The sequence below is a fragment of the Petromyzon marinus genome, chromosome 56 (genome assembly GCF_048934315.1).
Source record: "Petromyzon marinus isolate PM22_M1 ecotype Great Lakes invasive population chromosome 56, UKy_Petmar_22M1.pri1.0, whole genome shotgun sequence".
NCBI classification, from domain to species: domain Eukaryota; kingdom Metazoa; phylum Chordata; class Hyperoartia; order Petromyzontiformes; family Petromyzontidae; genus Petromyzon; species Petromyzon marinus.
In genome coordinates this window covers 13,472,198-13,491,530 of record NC_133722.1, presented here as the reverse complement: position 1 = coordinate 13,491,530, position 19,333 = coordinate 13,472,198, and positions in this window count along the sequence as shown.

Below are 19,333 nucleotides of genomic sequence, written 5' to 3'. Positions count from 1 at the left end.
CCATAGGGTTCAATGTTAATCAGTGAGACTCCCATAGGGTTCAGTGTTAATCAGTGAGACTCCCACAGGGTTCAGGGTTCATCAGTGAGACTCCCACAGGGTTCAGTGTTAATCAGTGAGACACCCACAGGGTTCAGTGTTGATCAGTGAGACTCCCATAGGGTTCAGTGTTAATCAGTGAGACTCCCACAGGGTTCAGTGTTAATCAGTGAGACTCCCATAGGGTTCAGTGTTAATCAGTGAGACTCCCATAGGGTTCATTGTTAATCAGTGAGACTCCCACAGGGTTCAGTGTTAATCAGTGAGACTCCCACAGGGTTCAGTGTTAATCATTGAGACTCCCATAGGGTTCAGTGTTAATCATTGAGACTCCCATATGGTTGAGTGTTAATCAGTGAGACTCCCATAGGGTTCAGTGTTAATCAGTGAGACTCCCATAGGGTTCAGTGTTAATCAGTGAGACTCCCATATGGTTCAGTGTTAATCAGTGAGACTCCCATAGGGTTCAGTGTTAATCAGTGAGCCTCCCATAGGGTTCAGTGTTAATCAGTGAGACTCCCACAGGGTTCAGTGTTAATCAGTGAGACACCCACAGGGTTCAGTGTTAATCAGTGAGACTCCCATAGGGTTCAGTGTTAATCAGTGAGACTCCCACAGGGTTCAGTGTTAATCAGTGAGACTCCCATAGGGTTCAGTGTTAATCAGTGAGACTCACATAGGGTTCAGTGTTAATCACTGAGACTCCCATAGGGTTCAGTGTTAATCAGTGAGACTCCCACAGGGTTCATTGTTAATCAGTGAGACTCCCACAGGGTTCAGTGTTAATCAGTGAGACTCCCATAGGGTTAATTGTTAATCAGTGAGACTCCCACAGGGTTCAGTGTTAATCAGTGAGACTCCCATAGGGTTCAGTGTTAATCAGTGAGACTCCCACAGGGTTCAGTGTTAATCAGTGAGACTCCCACAGGGTTCATTGTTAATCAGTGAGACTCCCATAGGGTTCAGTGTTAATCAGTGAGACTCCCACAGGGTTCAGTGTTAATCAGTGATTCCCATAGGGTTCAATGTTAATCAGTGAGACTCCAACAGGGTTCAGTGTTAATCAGTGAGACTCCCACAGGGTTCAGTGTTAATCAGTGAGACTCCCATAGGGTTCAGTGTTAATCAGTGAGACTCCCACAGGGTTCAGTGTTAATCAGTGAGACTCCCACAGGGTTCAGTGTTAATCAGTGAGACTCCCATAGGGTTCAGTGTTAATCAGTGAGACTCCCACAGGGTTCAGTGTTAATCAGTGAGACTCCCATAGGGTTCAATGTTAATCAGTGAGACTCCCATAGGGTTCAGTGTTAATCAGTGAGACTCCCACAGGGTTCATTGTTAATCAGTGAGACTCCCACAGGGTTCAGTGTTAATCAGTGAGACTCCCATAGGGTTCATTGTTAATCACTGAGACTCCCACAGGGTTCAGTGTTAATCAGTGAGACTCCCATAGGGTTAATTGTTAATCAGTGAGACTCCCACAGGGTTCAGTGTTAATCAGTGAGACTCCCACAGGGTTCAGTGTTAATCATTGAGACTCCCATAGGGTTCAGTGTTAATCATTGAGACTCCCATATGGTTGAGTGTTAATCAGTGAGACTCCCATAGGGTTCAGTGTTAATCAGTGAGACTCCCATAGGGTTCAGTGTTAATCAGTGAGACTCCCATATGGTTCAGTGTTAATCAGTGAGACTCCCATAGGGTTCAGTGTTAATCAGTGAGCCTCCCATAGGGTTCAGTGTTAATCAGTGAGACTCCCACAGGGTTCAGTGTTAATCAGTGAGACACCCACAGGGTTCAGTGTTAATCAGTGAGACTCCCATAAGGTTCAGTGTTAATCAGTGAGACTCCCACAGGGTTCAGTGTTAATCAGTGAGACTCCCATAGGGTTCAGTGTTAATCAGTGAGACTCACATAGGGTTCAGTGTTAATCACTGAGACTCCCATAGGGTTCAGTGTTAATCAGTGAGACTCCCACAGGGTTCATTGTTAATCAGTGAGACTCCCACAGGGTTCAGTGTTAATCAGTGAGACTCCCATAGGGTTAATTGTTAATCAGTGAGACTCCCACAGGGTTCAGTGTTAATCAGTGAGCCTCCCATAGGGTTCAGTGTTAATCAGTGAGACTCCCACAGGGTTCAGTGTTAATCAGTGAGACTCCCACAGGGTTCATTGTTAATCAGTGAGACTCCCATAGGGTTCAGTGTTAATCAGTGAGACTCCCACAGGGTTCAGTGTTAATCAGTGATTCCCATAGGGTTCAATGTTAATCAGTGAGACTCCAACAGGGTTCAGTGTTAATCAGTGAGACTCCCACAGGGTTCAGTGTTAATCAGTGAGACTCCCATAGGGTTCAGTGTTAATCAGTGAGACTCCCACAGGGTTCAGTGTTAATCAGTGAGACTCCCACAGGGTTCAGTGTTAATCAGTGAGACTCCCATAGGGTTCAATGTTAATCAGTGAGACTCCCATAGGGTTCAGTGTTAATCAGTGAGACTCCCACAGGGTTCAGTGTTAATCAGTGAGACTCCCATAGGGTTCAGTGTTAATCAGTGAGACTCCCACAGGGTTCAGTGTTAATCAGTGAGACTCCCACAGGGTTCAGTGTTAATCAGTGAGACTCCCATAGGGTTCAATGTTAATCAGTGAGACTCCCATAGGGTTCAGTGTTAATCAGTGAGACTCCCACAGGGTTCAGGGTTCATCAGTGAGACTCCCACAGGGTTCAGTGTTAATCAGTGAGACACCCACAGGGTTCAGTGTTGATCAGTGAGACTCCCATAGGGTTCAGTGTTAATCAGTGAGACTCCCACAGGATTCAGTGTTAATCAGTGAGACTCCCATAGGGTTCAGTGTTAATCAGTGAGACTCCCACAGGGTTCAGTGTTAATCAGTGAGACTCCCACAGGGTTCAGTGTTAATCAGTGAGACTCCCATAGGGTTCATTGTTAATCAGTGAGACTCCCACAGGGTTCAGTGTTAATCAGTGAGACTCCCATAGGGTTAATTGTTAATCAGTGAGACTCCCACAGGGTTCAGTGTTAATCATTGAGACTCCCATAGGGTTCAGTGTTAATCATTGAGACTCCCACAGGGTTGAGTGTTAATCAGTGAGACTCCCATAGGGTTCAGTGTTAATCAGTGAGACTCCCATAGGGTTCAGTGTTAATCACTGAAACTCTCATAGGGTTCAGTGTTTATCAGTGAGACTCCCATAGGGTTCTTTGTTAATCAGTGAGACTCCCACAGGGTTCAGTGTTAATCAGTGAGACTCCCACAGGGTTCAGTGTTAATCAGTGAGACTCCCATAGGGTTCAGTGTTAATCAGTGAGACTCCCACAGGGTTCAGTGTTAATCAGTGAGACTCCCATAGGGTTCAATGTTAATCAGTGAGACTCCCATAGGGTTCAGTGTTAATCAGTGAGACTCCCACAGGGTTCAGGGTTCATCAGTGAGACTCCCACAGGGTTCAGTGTTAATCAGTGAGACACCCACAGGGTTCAGTGTTGATCAGTGAGACTCCCATAGGGTTCAGTGTTAATCAGTGAGACTCCCACAGGGTTCAGTGTTAATCAGTGAGACTCCCATAGGGTTCAGTGTTAATCAGTGAGTCTCCCATAGGGTTCATTGTTAATCAGTGAGACTCCCACAGGGTTCAGTGTTAATCAGTGAGACTCCCATAGGGTTCATTGTTAATCAGTGAGACTCCCACAGGGTTCAGTGTTAATCAGTGAGACTCCCATAGGGTTAATTGTTAATCAGTGAGACTCCCACAGGGTTCAGTGTTAATCAGTGAGACTCCCACAGGGTTCAGTGTTAATCATTGAGACTCCCATAGGGTTCAGTGTTAATCATTGAGACTCCCATATGGTTGAGTGTTAATCAGTGAGACTCCCATAGGGTTCAGTGTTAATCAGTGAGACTCCCATAGGGTTCAGTGTTAATCAGTGAGACTCCCATATGGTTCAGTGTTAATCAGTGAGACTCCCATAGGGTTCAGTGTTAATCAGTGAGCCTCCCATAGGGTTCAGTGTTAATCAGTGAGACTCCCACAGGGTTCAGTGTTAATCAGTGAGACACCCACAGGGTTCAGTGTTAATCAGTGAGACTCCCATAGGGTTCAGTGTTAATCAGTGAAACTCCCACAGGGTTCAGTGTTAATCAGTGAGACTCCCATAGGGTTCAGTGTTAATCAGTGAGACTCACATAGGGTTCAGTGTTAATCACTGAGACTCCCATAGGGTTCAGTGTTAATCAGTGAGACTCCCACAGGGTTCATTGTTAATCAGTGAGACTCCCACAGGGTTCAGTGTTAATCAGTGAGACTCCCATAGGGTTCATTGTTAATCAGTGAGACTCCCACAGGGTTCAGTGTTAATCAGTGAGACTCCCATAGGGTTAATTGTTAATCAGTGAGACTCCCACAGGGTTCAGTGTTAATCATTGAGACTCCCATAGGGTTCAGTGTTAATCATTGAGACTCCCACAGGGTTGAGTGTTAATCAGTGAGACTCCCATAGGGTTCAGTGTTAATCAGTGAGACTCCCATAGGGTTCAGTGTTAATCACTGAAACTCCCATAGGGTTCAGTGTTTATCAGTGAGACTCCCATAGGGTTCTTTGTTAATCAGTGAGACTCCCACAGGGTTCAGTGTTAATCAGTGAGACTCCCACAGGGTTCAGTGTTAATCAGTGAGACTCCCATAGGGTTCAGTGTTAATCAGTGAGACTCCCACAGGGTTCAGTGTTAATCAGTGAGACTCCCATAGGGTTCAATGTTAATCAGTGAGACTCCCATAGGGTTAAGTGTTAATCAGTGAGACTCCCACAGGGTTCAGGGTTCATCAGTGAGACTCCCACAGGGTTCAGTGTTAATCAGTGAGACACCCACAGGGTTCAGTGTTGATCAGTGAGACTCCCATAGGGTTCAGTGTTAATCAGTGAGACTCCCACAGGGTTCAGTGTTAATCAGTGAGACTCCCATAGGGTTCAGTGTTAATCAGTGAGACTCCCATAGGGTTCATTGTTAATCAGTGAGACTCCCACAGGGTTCAGTGTTAATCAGTGAGACTCCCATAGGGTTCATTGTTAATCAGTGAGACTCCCACAGGGTTCAGTGTTAATCAGTGAGACTCCCATAGGGTTAATTGTTAATCAGTGAGACTCCCACAGGGTTCAGTGTTAATCAGTGAGACTCCCACAGGGTTCAGTGTTAATCATTGAGACTCCCATAGGGTTCAGTGTTAATCATTGAGACTCCCATATGGTTGAGTGTTAATCAGTGAGACTCCCATAGGGTTCAGTGTTAATCAGTGAGACTCCCATAGGGTTCAGTGTTAATCAGTGAGACTCCCATATGGTTCAGTGTTAATCAGTGAGACTCCCATAGGGTTCAGTGTTAATCAGTGAGCCTCCCATAGGGTTCAGTGTTAATCAGTGAGACTCCCACAGGGTTCAGTGTTAATCAGTGAGACACCCACAGGGTTCAGTGTTAATCAGTGAGACTCCCATAGGGTTCAGTGTTAATCAGTGAGACTCCCACAGGGTTCAGTGTTAATCAGTGAGACTCCCATAGGGTTCAGTGTTAATCAGTGAGACTCACATAGGGTTCAGTGTTAATCACTGAGACTCCCATAGGGTTCAGTGTTAATCAGTGAGACTCCCACAGGGTTCATTGTTAATCAGTGAGACTCCCACAGGGTTCAGTGTTAATCAGTGAGACTCCCATAGGGTTCATTGTTAATCAGTGAGACTCCCACAGGGTTCAGTGTTAATCAGTGAGACTCCCATAGGGTTCAGTGTTAATCAGTGAGACTCCCACAGGGTTCAGTGTTAATCAGTGAGACTCCCACAGGGTTCATTGTTAATCAGTGAGACTCCCATAGGGTTCAGTGTTAATCAGTGAGACTCCCACAGGGTTCAGTGTTAATCAGTGATTCCCATAGGGTTCAATGTTAATCAGTGAGACTCCAACAGGGTTCAGTGTTAATCAGTGAGACTCCCACAGGGTTCAGTGTTAATCAGTGAGACTCCCATAGGGTTCAGTGTTAATCAGTGAGACTCCCACAGGGTTCAGTGTTAATCAGTGAGACTCCCACAGGGTTCAGTGTTAATCAGTGAGACTCCCATAGGGTTCAGTGTTAATCAGTGAGACTACCACAGGGTTCAGTGTTAATCAGTGAGACTCCCATAGGGTTCAATGTTAATCAGTGAGACTCCCATAGGGTTCAGTGTTAATCAGTGAGACTCCCACAGGGTTCAGGGTTCATCAGTGAGACTCCCACAGGGTTCAGTGTTAATCAGTGAGACACCCACAGGGTTCAGTGTTGATCAGTGAGACTCCCATAGGGTTCAGTGTTAATCAGTGAGACTCCCACAGGATTCAGTGTTAATCGTGAGACTCCCATAGGGTTCAGTGTTAATCAGTGAGAGTCCCACAGGGTTCATTGTTAATCAGTGAGACTCCCACAGGGTTCAGTGTTAATCAGTGAGACTCCCATAGGGTTCATTGTTAATCAGTGAGACTCCCACAGGGTTCAGTGTTAATCAGTGAGACTCCCATAGGGTTAATTGTTAATCAGTGATACTCCCACAGGGTTCAGTGTTAATCATTGAGACTCCCATAGGGTTCAGTGTTAATCATTGAGACTCCCACAGGGTTGAGTGTTAATCAGTGAGACTCCCATAGGGTTCAGTGTTAATCAGTGAGACTCCCATAGGGTTCAGTGTTAGTCAGTGAGACTCCCATATGGTTCAGTGTTAATCAGTGAGACTCCCATAGGGTTCAGTGTTAATCAGTGAGACTCCCATAGGGTTCAGTGTTAATCAGTGAGACTCCCACAGGGTTCAGTGTTAATCAGTGAGACACCCATAGGGTTCAGTGTTAATCAGTGAGACTCCCTTAGGGTTCAGTGTTAATCAGTGAGACTCCCACAGGGTTCAGTGTTAATCAGTGAGACTCCCATAGGGTTCAGTGTTAATCAGTGAGACTCACATAGGGTTCATTGTTAATCAGTGAGACTCACACAGGGTTCAGTGTTAATCAGTGAGACTCCCATAGGGTTAATTGTTAATCAGTGAGACTCCCACAGGGTTCAGTGTTAATCATTGAGACTCCCATAGGGTTCAGTGTTAATCATTGAGACTCCCACAGGGTTGAGTGTTAATCAGTGAGACTCCCATAGGGTTCAGTGTTAATCAGTGAGACTCCCATAGGGTTCAGTGTTAGTCAGTGAGACTCCCATATGGTTCAGTGTTAATCAGTGAGACTCCCATAGGGTTCAGTGTTAATCAGTGAGACTCCCATAGGGTTCAGTGTTAATCAGTGAGACTCCCACAGGGTTCAGTGTTAATCAGTGAGACACCCATAGGGTTCAGTGTTAATCAGTGAGACTCCCATAGGGTTCAGTGTTAATCAGTGAGACTCCCACAGGGTTCAGTGTTAATCAGTGAGACTCCCATAGGGTTCAGTGTTAATCAGTGAGACTCACATAGGGTTCAGTGTTAATCACTGAGACTCCCATAGGGTTCAGTGTTAATCAGTGAGACTCCCACAGGGTTCATTGTTAATCAGTGAGACTCCCACAGGGTTCAGTGTTAATCAGTGAGACTCCCATAGGGTTCATTGTTAATCAGTGAGACTCCCACAGGGTTCAGTGTTAATCAGTGAGACTCCCATATGGTTCAGTGTTAATCAGTGAGACTCCCATAGGGTTCAGTGTTAATCAGTGAGCCTCCCATAGGGTTCAGTGTTAATCAGTGAGACTCCCACAGGGTTCAGTGTTAATCAGTGAGACACCCACAGGGTTCAGTGTTAATCAGTGAGACTCCCATAGGGTTCAGTGTTAATCAGTGAGACTCCCACAGGGTTCAGTGTTAATCAGTGAGACTCCCATAGGGTTCAGTGTTAATCAGTGAGACTCACATAGGGTTCAGTGTTAATCACTGAGACTCCCATAGGGTTCAGTGTTAATCAGTGAGACTCCCACAGGGTTCATTGTTAATCAGTGAGACTCCCACAGGGTTCAGTGTTAATCAGTGAGACTCCCATAGGGTTCATTGTTAATCAGTGAGACTCCCACAGGGTTCAGTGTTAATCAGTGAGACTCCCATAGGGTTCAGTGTTAATCAGTGAGACTCCCACAGGGTTCAGTGTTAATCAGTGAGACTCCCACAGGGTTCATTGTTAATCAGTGAGACTCCCATAGGGTTCAGTGTTAATCAGTGAGACTCCCACAGGGTTCAGTGTTAATCAGTGATTCCCATAGGGTTCAATGTTAATCAGTGAGACTCCAACAGGGTTCAGTGTTAATCAGTGAGACTCCCACAGGGTTCAGTGTTAATCAGTGAGACTCCCATAGGGTTCAGTGTTAATCAGTGAGACTCCCACAGGGTTCAGTGTTAATCAGTGAGACTCCCACAGGGTTCAGTGTTAATCAGTGAGACTCCCATAGGGTTCAGTGTTAATCAGTGAGACTCCCACAGGGTTCAGTGTTAATCAGTGAGACTCCCATAGGGTTCAATGTTAATCAGTGAGACTCCCATAGGGTTCAGTGTTAATCAGTGAGACTCCCACAGGGTTCAGGGTTCATCAGTGAGACTCCCACAGGGTTCAGTGTTAATCAGTGAGACACCCACAGGGTTCAGTGTTGATCAGTGAGACTCCCATAGGGTTCAGTGTTAATCAGTGAGACTCCCACAGGATTCAGTGTTAATCGTGAGACTCCCATAGGGTTCAGTGTTAATCAGTGAGAGTCCCACAGGGTTCATTGTTAATCAGTGAGACTCCCACAGGGTTCAGTGTTAATCAGTGAGACTCCCATAGGGTTCATTGTTAATCAGTGAGACTCCCACAGGGTTCAGTGTTAATCAGTGAGACTCCCATAGGGTTAATTGTTAATCAGTGAGACTCCCACAGGGTTCAGTGTTAATCATTGAGACTCCCATAGGGTTCGGTGTTAATCATTGAGACTCCCACAGGGTTGAGTGTTAATCAGTGAGACTCCCATAGGGTTCAGTGTTAATCAGTGAGACTCCCATAGGGTTCAGTGTTAGTCAGTGAGACTCCCATATGGTTCAGTGTTAATCAGTGAGACTCCCATAGGGTTCAGTGTTAATCAGTGAGACTCCCATAGGGTTCAGTGTTAATCAGTGAGACTCCCACAGGGTTCAGTGTTAATCAGTGAGACACCCATAGGGTTCAGTGTTAATCAGTGAGACTCCCTTAGGGTTCAGTGTTAATCAGTGAGACTCCCACAGGGTTCAGTGTTAATCAGTGAGACTCCCATAGGGTTCAGTGTTAATCAGTGAGACTCACATAGGGTTCATTGTTAATCAGTGAGACTCACACAGGGTTCAGTGTTAATCAGTGAGACTCCCATAGGGTTAATTGTTAATCAGTGAGACTCCCACAGGGTTCAGTGTTAATCATTGAGACTCCCATAGGGTTCAGTGTTAATCATTGAGACTCCCACAGGGTTGAGTGTTAATCAGTGAGACTCCCATAGGGTTCAGTGTTAATCAGTGAGACTCCCATAGGGTTCAGTGTTAGTCAGTGAGACTCCCATATGGTTCAGTGTTAATCAGTGAGACTCCCATAGGGTTCAGTGTTAATCAGTGAGACTCCCATAGGGTTCAGTGTTAATCAGTGAGACTCCCACAGGGTTCAGTGTTAATCAGTGAGACACCCATAGGGTTCAGTGTTAATCAGTGAGACTCCCATAGGGTTCAGTGTTAATCAGTGAGACTCCCACAGGGTTCAGTGTTAATCAGTGAGACTCCCATAGGGTTCAGTGTTAATCAGTGAGACTCACATAGGGTTCAGTGTTAATCACTGAGACTCCCATAGGGTTCAGTGTTAATCAGTGAGACTCCCACAGGGTTAATTGTTAATCAGTGAGACTCCCACAGGGTTCAGTGTTAATCAGTGAGACTCCCATAGGGTTCATTGTTAATCAGTGAGACTCCCACAGGGTTCAGTGTTAATCAGTGAGACTCCCATATGGTTCAGTGTTAATCAGTGAGACTCCCATAGGGTTCAGTGTTAATCAGTGAGACTCCCACAGGGTTCATTGTTAATCAGTGAGACTCCCACAGGGTTCAGTGTTAATCAGTGAGACTCCCATAGGGTTCAGTGTTAATCAGTGAGACTCCCACAGGGTTCAGTGTTAATCAGTGAGACTCCCATAGGGTTCAATGTTAATCAGTGAGACTCCCATAGGGTTCAGTGTTAATCAGTGAGACTCCCACAGGGTTCAGGGTTCATCAGTGAGACTCCCACAGGGTTCAGTGTTAATCAGTGAGACACCCACAGGGTTCAGTGTTGATCAGTGAGACTCCCATAGGGTTCAGTGTTAATCAGTGAGACTCCCACAGGATTCAGTGTTAATCGTGAGACTCCCATAGGGTTCAGTGTTAATCAGTGAGAGTCCCACAGGGTTCATTGTTAATCAGTGAGACTCCCACAGGGTTCAGTGTTAATCAGTGAGACTCCCATAGGGTTCATTGTTAATCAGTGAGACTCCCACAGGGTTCAGTGTTAATCAGTGAGACTCCCATAGGGTTAATTGTTAATCAGTGAGACTCCCACAGGGTTCAGTGTTAATCATTGAGACTCCCATAGGGTTCAGTGTTAATCATTGAGACTCCCACAGGGTTGAGTGTTAATCAGTGAGACTCCCATAGGGTTCAGTGTTAATCAGTGAGACTCCCATAGGGTTCAGTGTTAGTCAGTGAGACTCCCATATGCTTCAGTGTTAATCAGTGAGACTCCCATAGGGTTCAGTGTTAATCAGTGAGACTCCCATAGGGTTCAGTGTTAATCAGTGAGACTCCCACAGGGTTCAGTGTTAATCAGTGAGACACCCATAGGGTTCAGTGTTAATCAGTGAGACTCCCTTAGGGTTCAGTGTTAATCAGTGAGACTCCCACAGGGTTCAGTGTTAATCAGTGAGACTCCCATAGGGTTCAGTGTTAATCAGTGAGACTCACATAGGGTTCATTGTTAATCAGTGAGACTCACACAGGGTTCAGTGTTAATCAGTGAGACTCCCATAGGGTTAATTGTTAATCAGTGAGACTCCCACAGGGTTCAGTGTTAATCATTGAGACTCCCATAGGGTTCAGTGTTAATCATTGAGACTCCCACAGGGTTGAGTGTTAATCAGTGAGACTCCCATAGGGTTCAGTGTTAATCAGTGAGACTCCCATAGGGTTCAGTGTTAGTCAGTGAGACTCCCATATGGTTCAGTGTTAATCAGTGAGACTCCCATAGGGTTCAGTGTTAATCAGTGAGACTCCCATAGGGTTCAGTGTTAATCAGTGAGACTCCCACAGGGTTCAGTGTTAATCAGTGAGACACCCATAGGGTTCAGTGTTAATCAGTGAGACTCCCATAGGGTTCAGTGTTAATCAGTGAGACTCCCACAGGGTTCAGTGTTAATCAGTGAGACTCCCATAGGGTTCAGTGTTAATCAGTGAGACTCACATAGGGTTCAGTGTTAATCACTGAGACTCCCATAGGGTTCAGTGTTAATCAGTGAGACTCCCACAGGGTTCATTGTTAATCAGTGAGACTCCCACAGGGTTCAGTGTTAATCAGTGAGACTCCCATAGGGTTCATTGTTAATCAGTGAGACTCCCACAGGGTTCAGTGTTAATCAGTGAGACTCCCATATGGTTCAGTGTTAATCAGTGAGACTCCCATAGGGTTCAGTGTCAATCAGTGAGCCTCCCATAGGGTTCAGTGTTAATCAGTGAGACTCCCACAGGGTTCAGTGTTAATCAGTGAGACACCCACAGGGTTCAGTGTTAATCAGTGAGACTCCCATAGGGTTCAGTGTTAATCAGTGAGACTCCCACAGGGTTCAGTGTTAATCAGTGAGACTCCCATAGGGTTCAATGTTAATCAGTGAGACTCCCATAGGGTTCAGTGTTAATCAGTGAGACTCCCACAGGGTTCAGGGTTCATCAGTGAGACTCCCACAGGGTTCAGTGTTAATCAGTGAGACACCCACAGGGTTCAGTGTTGATCAGTGAGACTCCCATAGGGTTCAGTGTTAATCAGTGAGACTCCCACAGGGTTCAGTGTTAATCAGTGAGACTCCCATAGGGTTCAGTGTTAATCAGTGAGACTCCCATAGGGTTCATTGTTAATCAGTGAGACTCCCACAGGGTTCAGTGTTAATCAGTGAGACTCCCATAGGGTTCATTGTTAATCAGTGAGACTCCCACAGGGTTCAGTGTTAATCAGTGAGACTCCCATAGGGTTAATTGTTAATCAGTGAGACTCCCACAGGGTTCAGTGTTAATCAGTGAGACTCCCACAGGGTTCAGTGTTAATCATTGAGACTCCCATAGGGTTCAGTGTTAATCATTGAGACTCCCATATGGTTGAGTGTTAATCAGTGAGACTCCCATAGGGTTCAGTGTTAATCAGTGAGACTCCCATAGGGTTCAGTGTTAATCAGTGAGACTCCCATATGGTTCAGTGTTAATCAGTGAGACTCCCATAGGGTTCAGTGTTAATCAGTGAGCCTCCCATAGGGTTCAGTGTTAATCAGTGAGACTCCCACAGGGTTCAGTGTTAATCAGTGAGACACCCACAGGGTTCAGTGTTAATCAGTGAGACTCCCATAGGGTTCAGTGTTAATCAGTGAAACTCCCACAGGGTTCAGTGTTAATCAGTGAGACTCCCATAGGGTTCAGTGTTAATCAGTGAGACTCACATAGGGTTCAGTGTTAATCACTGAGACTCCCATAGGGTTCAGTGTTAATCAGTGAGACTCCCACAGGGTTCATTGTTAATCAGTGAGACTCCCACAGGGTTCAGTGTTAATCAGTGAGACTCCCATAGGGTTCATTGTTAATCAGTGAGACTCCCACAGGGTTCAGTGTTAATCAGTGAGACTCCCATAGGGTTAATTGTTAATCAGTGAGACTCCCACAGGGTTCAGTGTTAATCATTGAGACTCCCATAGGGTTCAGTGTTAATCATTGAGACTCCCACAGGGTTGAGTGTTAATCAGTGAGACTCCCATAGGGTTCAGTGTTAATCAGTGAGACTCCCATAGGGTTCAGTGTTAATCACTGAAACTCCCATAGGGTTCAGTGTTTATCAGTGAGACTCCCATAGGGTTCTTTGTTAATCAGTGAGACTCCCACAGGGTTCAGTGTTAATCAGTGAGACTCCCACAGGGTTCAGTGTTAATCAGTGAGACTCCCATAGGGTTCAGTGTTAATCAGTGAGACTCCCACAGGGTTCAGTGTTAATCAGTGAGACTCCCATAGGGTTAAATGTTAATCAGTGAGACTCCCATAGGGTTCAGTGTTAATCAGTGAGACTCCCACAGGGTTCAGGGTTCATCAGTGAGACTCCCACAGGGTTCAGTGTTAATCAGTGAGACACCCACAGGGTTCAGTGTTGATCAGTGAGACTCCCATAGGGTTCAGTGTTAATCAGTGAGACTCCCACAGGGTTCAGTGTTAATCAGTGAGACTCCCATAGGGTTCAGTGTTAATCAGTGAGACTCCCATAGGGTTCATTGTTAATCAGTGAGACTCCCACAGGGTTCAGTGTTAATCAGTGAGACTCCCATAGGGTTCATTGTTAATCAGTGAGACTCCCACAGGGTTCAGTGTTAATCAGTGAGACTCCCATAGGGTTAATTGTTAATCAGTGAGACTCCCACAGGGTTCAGTGTTAATCAGTGAGACTCCCACAGGGTTCAGTGTTAATCATTGAGACTCCCATAGGGTTCAGTGTTAATCATTGAGACTCCCATATGGTTGAGTGTTAATCAGTGAGACTCCCATAGGGTTCAGTGTTAATCAGTGAGACTCCCATAGGGTTCAGTGTTAATCAGTGAGACTCCCATATGGTTCAGTGTTAATCAGTGAGACTCCCATAGGGTTCAGTGTTAATCAGTGAGCCTCCCATAGGGTTCAGTGTTAATCAGTGAGACTCCCACAGGGTTCAGTGTTAATCAGTGAGACACCCACAGGGTTCAGTGTTAATCAGTGAGACTCCCATAGGGTTCAGTGTTAATCAGTGAGACTCCCACAGGGTTCAGTGTTAATCAGTGAGACTCCCATAGGGTTCAGTGTTAATCAGTGAGACTCACATAGGGTTCAGTGTTAATCACTGAGACTCCCATAGGGTTCAGTGTTAATCAGTGAGACTCCCACAGGGTTCATTGTTAATCAGTGAGACTCCCACAGGGTTCAGTGTTAATCAGTGAGACTCCCATAGGGTTCATTGTTAATCAGTGAGACTCCCACAGGGTTCAGTGTTAATCAGTGAGACTCCCATAGGGTTCAGTGTTAATCAGTGAGACTCCCACAGGGTTCAGTGTTAATCAGTGAGACTCCCACAGGGTTCATTGTTAATCAGTGAGACTCCCATAGGGTTCAGTGTTAATCAGTGAGACTCCCACAGGGTTCAGTGTTAATCAGTGATTCCCATAGGGTTCAATGTTAATCAGTGAGACTCCAACAGGGTTCAGTGTTAATCAGTGAGACTCCCACAGGGTTCAGTGTTAATCAGTGAGACTCCCATAGGGTTCAGTGTTAATCAGTGAGACTCCCACAGGGTTCAGTGTTAATCAGTGAGACTCCCACAGGGTTCAGTGTTAATCAGTGAGACTCCCATAGGGTTCAGTGTTAATCAGTGAGACTCCCACAGGGTTCAGTGTTAATCAGTGAGACTCCCATAGGGTTCAATGTTAATCAGTGAGACTCCCATAGGGTTCAGTGTTAATCAGTGAGACTCCCACAGGGTTCAGGGTTCATCAGTGAGACTCCCACAGGGTTCAGTGTTAATCAGTGAGACACCCACAGGGTTCAGTGTTGATCAGTGAGACTCCCATAGGGTTCAGTGTTAATCAGTGAGACTCCCACAGGATTCAGTGTTAATCGTGAGACTCCCATAGGGTTCAGTGTTAATCAGTGAGAGTCCCACAGGGTTCATTGTTAATCAGTGAGACTCCCACAGGGTTCAGTGTTAATCAGTGAGACTCCCATAGGGTTCATTGTTAATCAGTGAGACTCCCACAGGGTTCAGTGTTAATCAGTGAGACTCCCATAGGGTTAATTGTTAATCAGTGATACTCCCACAGGGTTCAGTGTTAATCATTGAGACTCCCATAGGGTTCAGTGTTAATCATTGAGACTCCCACAGGGTTGAGTGTTAATCAGTGAGACTCCCATAGGGTTCAGTGTTAATCAGTGAGACTCCCATAGGGTTCAGTGTTAGTCAGTGAGACTCCCATATGGTTCAGTGTTAATCAGTGAGACTCCCATAGGGTTCAGTGTTAATCAGTGAGACTCCCATAGGGTTCAGTGTTAATCAGTGAGACTCCCACAGGGTTCGGTGTTAATCAGTGAGACACCCATAGGGTTCAGTGTTAATCAGTGAGACTCCCTTAGGGTTCAGTGTTAATCAGTGAGACTCCCACAGGGTTCAGTGTTAATCAGTGAGACTCCCATAGGGTTCAGTGTTAATCAGTGAGACTCACATAGGGTTCATTGTTAATCAGTGAGACTCACACAGGGTTCAGTGTTAATCAGTGAGACTCCCATAGGGTTAATTGTTAATCAGTGAGACTCCCACAGGGTTCAGTGTTAATCATTGAGACTCCCATAGGGTTCAGTGTTAATCATTGAGACTCCCACAGGGTTGAGTGTTAATCAGTGAGACTCCCATAGGGTTCAGTGTTAATCAGTGAGACTCCCATAGGGTTCAGTGTTAGTCAGTGAGACTCCCATATGGTTCAGTGTTAATCAGTGAGACTCCCATAGGGTTCAGTGTTAATCAGTGAGACTCCCATAGGGTTCAGTGTTAATCAGTGAGACTCCCACAGGGTTCAGTGTTAATCAGTGAGACACCCATAGGGTTCAGTGTTAATCAGTGAGACTCCCATAGGGTTCAGTGTTAATCAGTGAGACTCCCACAGGGTTCAGTGTTAATCAGTGAGACTCCCATAGGGTTCAGTGTTAATCAGTGAGACTCACATAGGGTTCAGTGTTAATCACTGAGACTCCCATAGGGTTCAGTGTTAATCAGTGAGACTCCCACAGGGTTCATTGTTAATCAGTGAGACTCCCACAGGGTTCAGTGTTAATCAGTGAGACTCCCATAGGGTTCATTGTTAATCAGTGAGACTCCCACAGGGTTCAGTGTTAATCAGTGAGACTCCCATATGGTTCAGTGTTAATCAGTGAGACTCCCATAGGGTTCAGTGTTAATCAGTGAGCCTCCCATAGGGTTCAGTGTTAATCAGTGAGACTCCCACAGGGTTCAGTGTTAATCAGTGAGACACCCACAGGGTTCAGTGTTAATCAGTGAGACTCCCATAGGGTTCAGTGTTAATCAGTGAGACTCCCACAGGGTTCAGTGTTAATCAGTGAGACTCCCATAGGGTTCAGTGTTAATCAGTGAGACTCACATAGGGTTCAGTGTTAATCACTGAGACTCCCATAGGGTTCAGTGTTAATCAGTGAGACTCCCACAGGGTTCATTGTTAATCAGTGAGACTCCCACAGGGTTCAGTGTTAATCAGTGAGACTCCCATAGGGTTCATTGTTAATCAGTGAGACTCCCACAGGGTTCAGTGTTAATCAGTGAGACTCCCATAGGGTTCAGTGTTAATCAGTGAGACTCCCACAGGGTTCAGTGTTAATCAGTGAGACTCCTACAGGGTTCATTGTTAATCAGTGAGACTCCCATAGGGTTCAGTGTTAATCAGTGAGACTCCCACAGGGTTCAGTGTTAATCAGTGATTCCCATAGGGTTCAATGTTAATCAGTGAGACTCCAACAGGGTTCAGTGTTAATCAGTGAGACTCCCACAGGGTTCAGTGTTAATCAGTGAGACTCCCATAGGGTTCAGTGTTAATCAGTGAGACTCCCACAGGGTTCAGTGTTAATCAGTGAGACTCCCACAGGGTTCAGTGTTAATCAGTGAGACTCCCATAGGGTTCAGTGTTAATCAGTGAGACTCCCACAGGGTTCAGTGTTAATCAGTGAGACTCCCACAGGGTTCATTGTTAATCAGTGAGACTCCCACAGGGTTCAGTGTTAATCAGTGAGACTCCCATAGGGTTCATTGTTAATCAGTGAGACTCCCACAGGGTTCAGTGTTAATCAGTGAGACTCCCATAGGGTTAATTGTTAATCAGTGAGACTCCCACAGGGTTCAGTGTTAATCATTGAGACTCCCATAGGGTTCAGTGTTAATCATTGAGACTCCCACAGGGTTGAGTGTTAATCAGTGAGACTCCCATAGGGTTCAGTGTTAATCAGTGAGACTCCCATAGGGTTCAGTGTTAGTCAGTGAGACTCCCATATGGTTCAGTGTTAATCAGTGAGACTCCCATAGGGTTCAGTGTTAATCAGTGAGACTCCCATAGGGTTCAGTGTTAATCAGTGAGACTCCCACAGGGTTCAGTGTTAATCAGTGAGACACCCATAGGGTTCAGTGTTAATCAGTGAGACTCCCTTAGGGTTCAGTGTTAATCAGTGAGACTCCCACAGGGTTCAGTGTTAATCAGTGAGACTCCCATAGGGTTCAGTGTTAATCAGTGAGACTCACATAGGGTTCATTGTTAATCAGTGAGACTCACACAGGGTTCAGTGTTAATCAGTGAGACTCCCATAGGGTTAATTGTTAATCAGTGAGACTCCCACAGGGTTCAGTGTTAATCATTGAGACTCCCATAGGGTTCAGTGTTAATCATTGAGACTCCCACAGGGTTGAGTGTTAATCAGTGAGACTCCCATAGGGTTCAGTGTTAATCAGTGAGACTCCCATAGGGTTCAGTGTTAGTCAGTGAGACTCCCATATGGTTCAATGTTAATCAGTGAGACTCCCATAGGGTTCAGTGTTAATCAGTGAGACTCCCATAGGGTTCAGTGTTAATCAGTGAGACTCCCACAGGGTTCAGTGTTAATCAGTGAGACACCCATAGGGTTCAGTGTTAATCAGTGAGACTCCCATAGGGTTCAGTGTTAATCAGTGAGACTCCCACAGGGTTCAGTGTTAATCAGTGAGACTCCCATAGGGTTCAGTGTTAATCAGTGAGACTCACATAGGGTTCAGTGTTAATCACTGAGACTCCCATAGGGTTCAGTGTTAATCAGTGAGACTCCCACAGGGTTCATTGTTAATCAGTGAGACTCCCACAGGGTTCAGTGTTAATCAGTGAGACTCCCATAGGGTTCATTGTTAATCAGTGAGACTCCCACAGGGTTCAGTGTTAATCAGTGAGACTCCCATATGGTTCAGTGTTAATCAGTGAGACTCCCATAGGGTTCAGTGTTAATCAGTGAGACTCCCACAGGGTTCATTGTTAATCAGTGAGACTCCCACAGGGTTCAGTGTTAATCAGTGAGACTCCCATAGGGTTCAGTGTTAATCAGTGAGACTCCCACAGGGTTCAGTGTTAATCAGTGAGACTCCCATAGGGTTCAATGTTAATCAGTGAGACTCCCATAGGGTTCAGTGTTAATCAGTGAGACTCCCACAGGGTTCAGGGTTCATCAGTGAGACTCCCACAGGGTTCAGTGTTAATCAGTGAGACACCCACAGGGTTCAGTGTTGATCAGTGAGACTCCCATAGGGTTCAGTGTTAATCAGTGAGACTCCCACAGGATTCAGTGTTAATCGTGAGACTCCCATAGGGTTCAGTGTTAATCAGTGAGAGTCCCACAGGGTTCATTGTTAATCAGTGAGACTCCCACAGGGTTCAGTGTTAATCAGTGAGACTCCCATAGGGTTCATTGTTAATCAGTGAGACTCCCACAGGGTTCAGTGTTAATCAGTGAGACTCCCATAGGGTTAATTGTTAATCAGTGAGACTCCCACAGGGTTCAGTGTTAATCATTGAGACTCCCATAGGGTTCAGTGTTAATCATTGAGACCCCCACAGGGTTGAGTGTTAATCAGTGAGACTCCCATAGGGTTCAGTGTTAATCAGTGAGACTCCCATAGGGTTCAGTGTTAGTCAGTGAGACTCCCATATGCTTCAGTGTTAATCAGTGAGACTCCCATAGGGTTCAGTGTTAATCAGTGAGACTCCCATAGGGTTCAGTGTTAATCAGTGAGACTCCCACAGGGTTCAGTGTTAATCAGTGAGACACCCATAGGGTTCAGTGTTAATCAGTGAGACTCCCTTAGGGTTCAGTGTTAATCAGTGAGACTCCCACAGGGTTCAGTGTTAATCAGTGAGACTCCCATAGGGTTCAGTGTTAATCAGTGAGACTCACATAGGGTTCATTGTTAATCAGTGAGACTCACACAG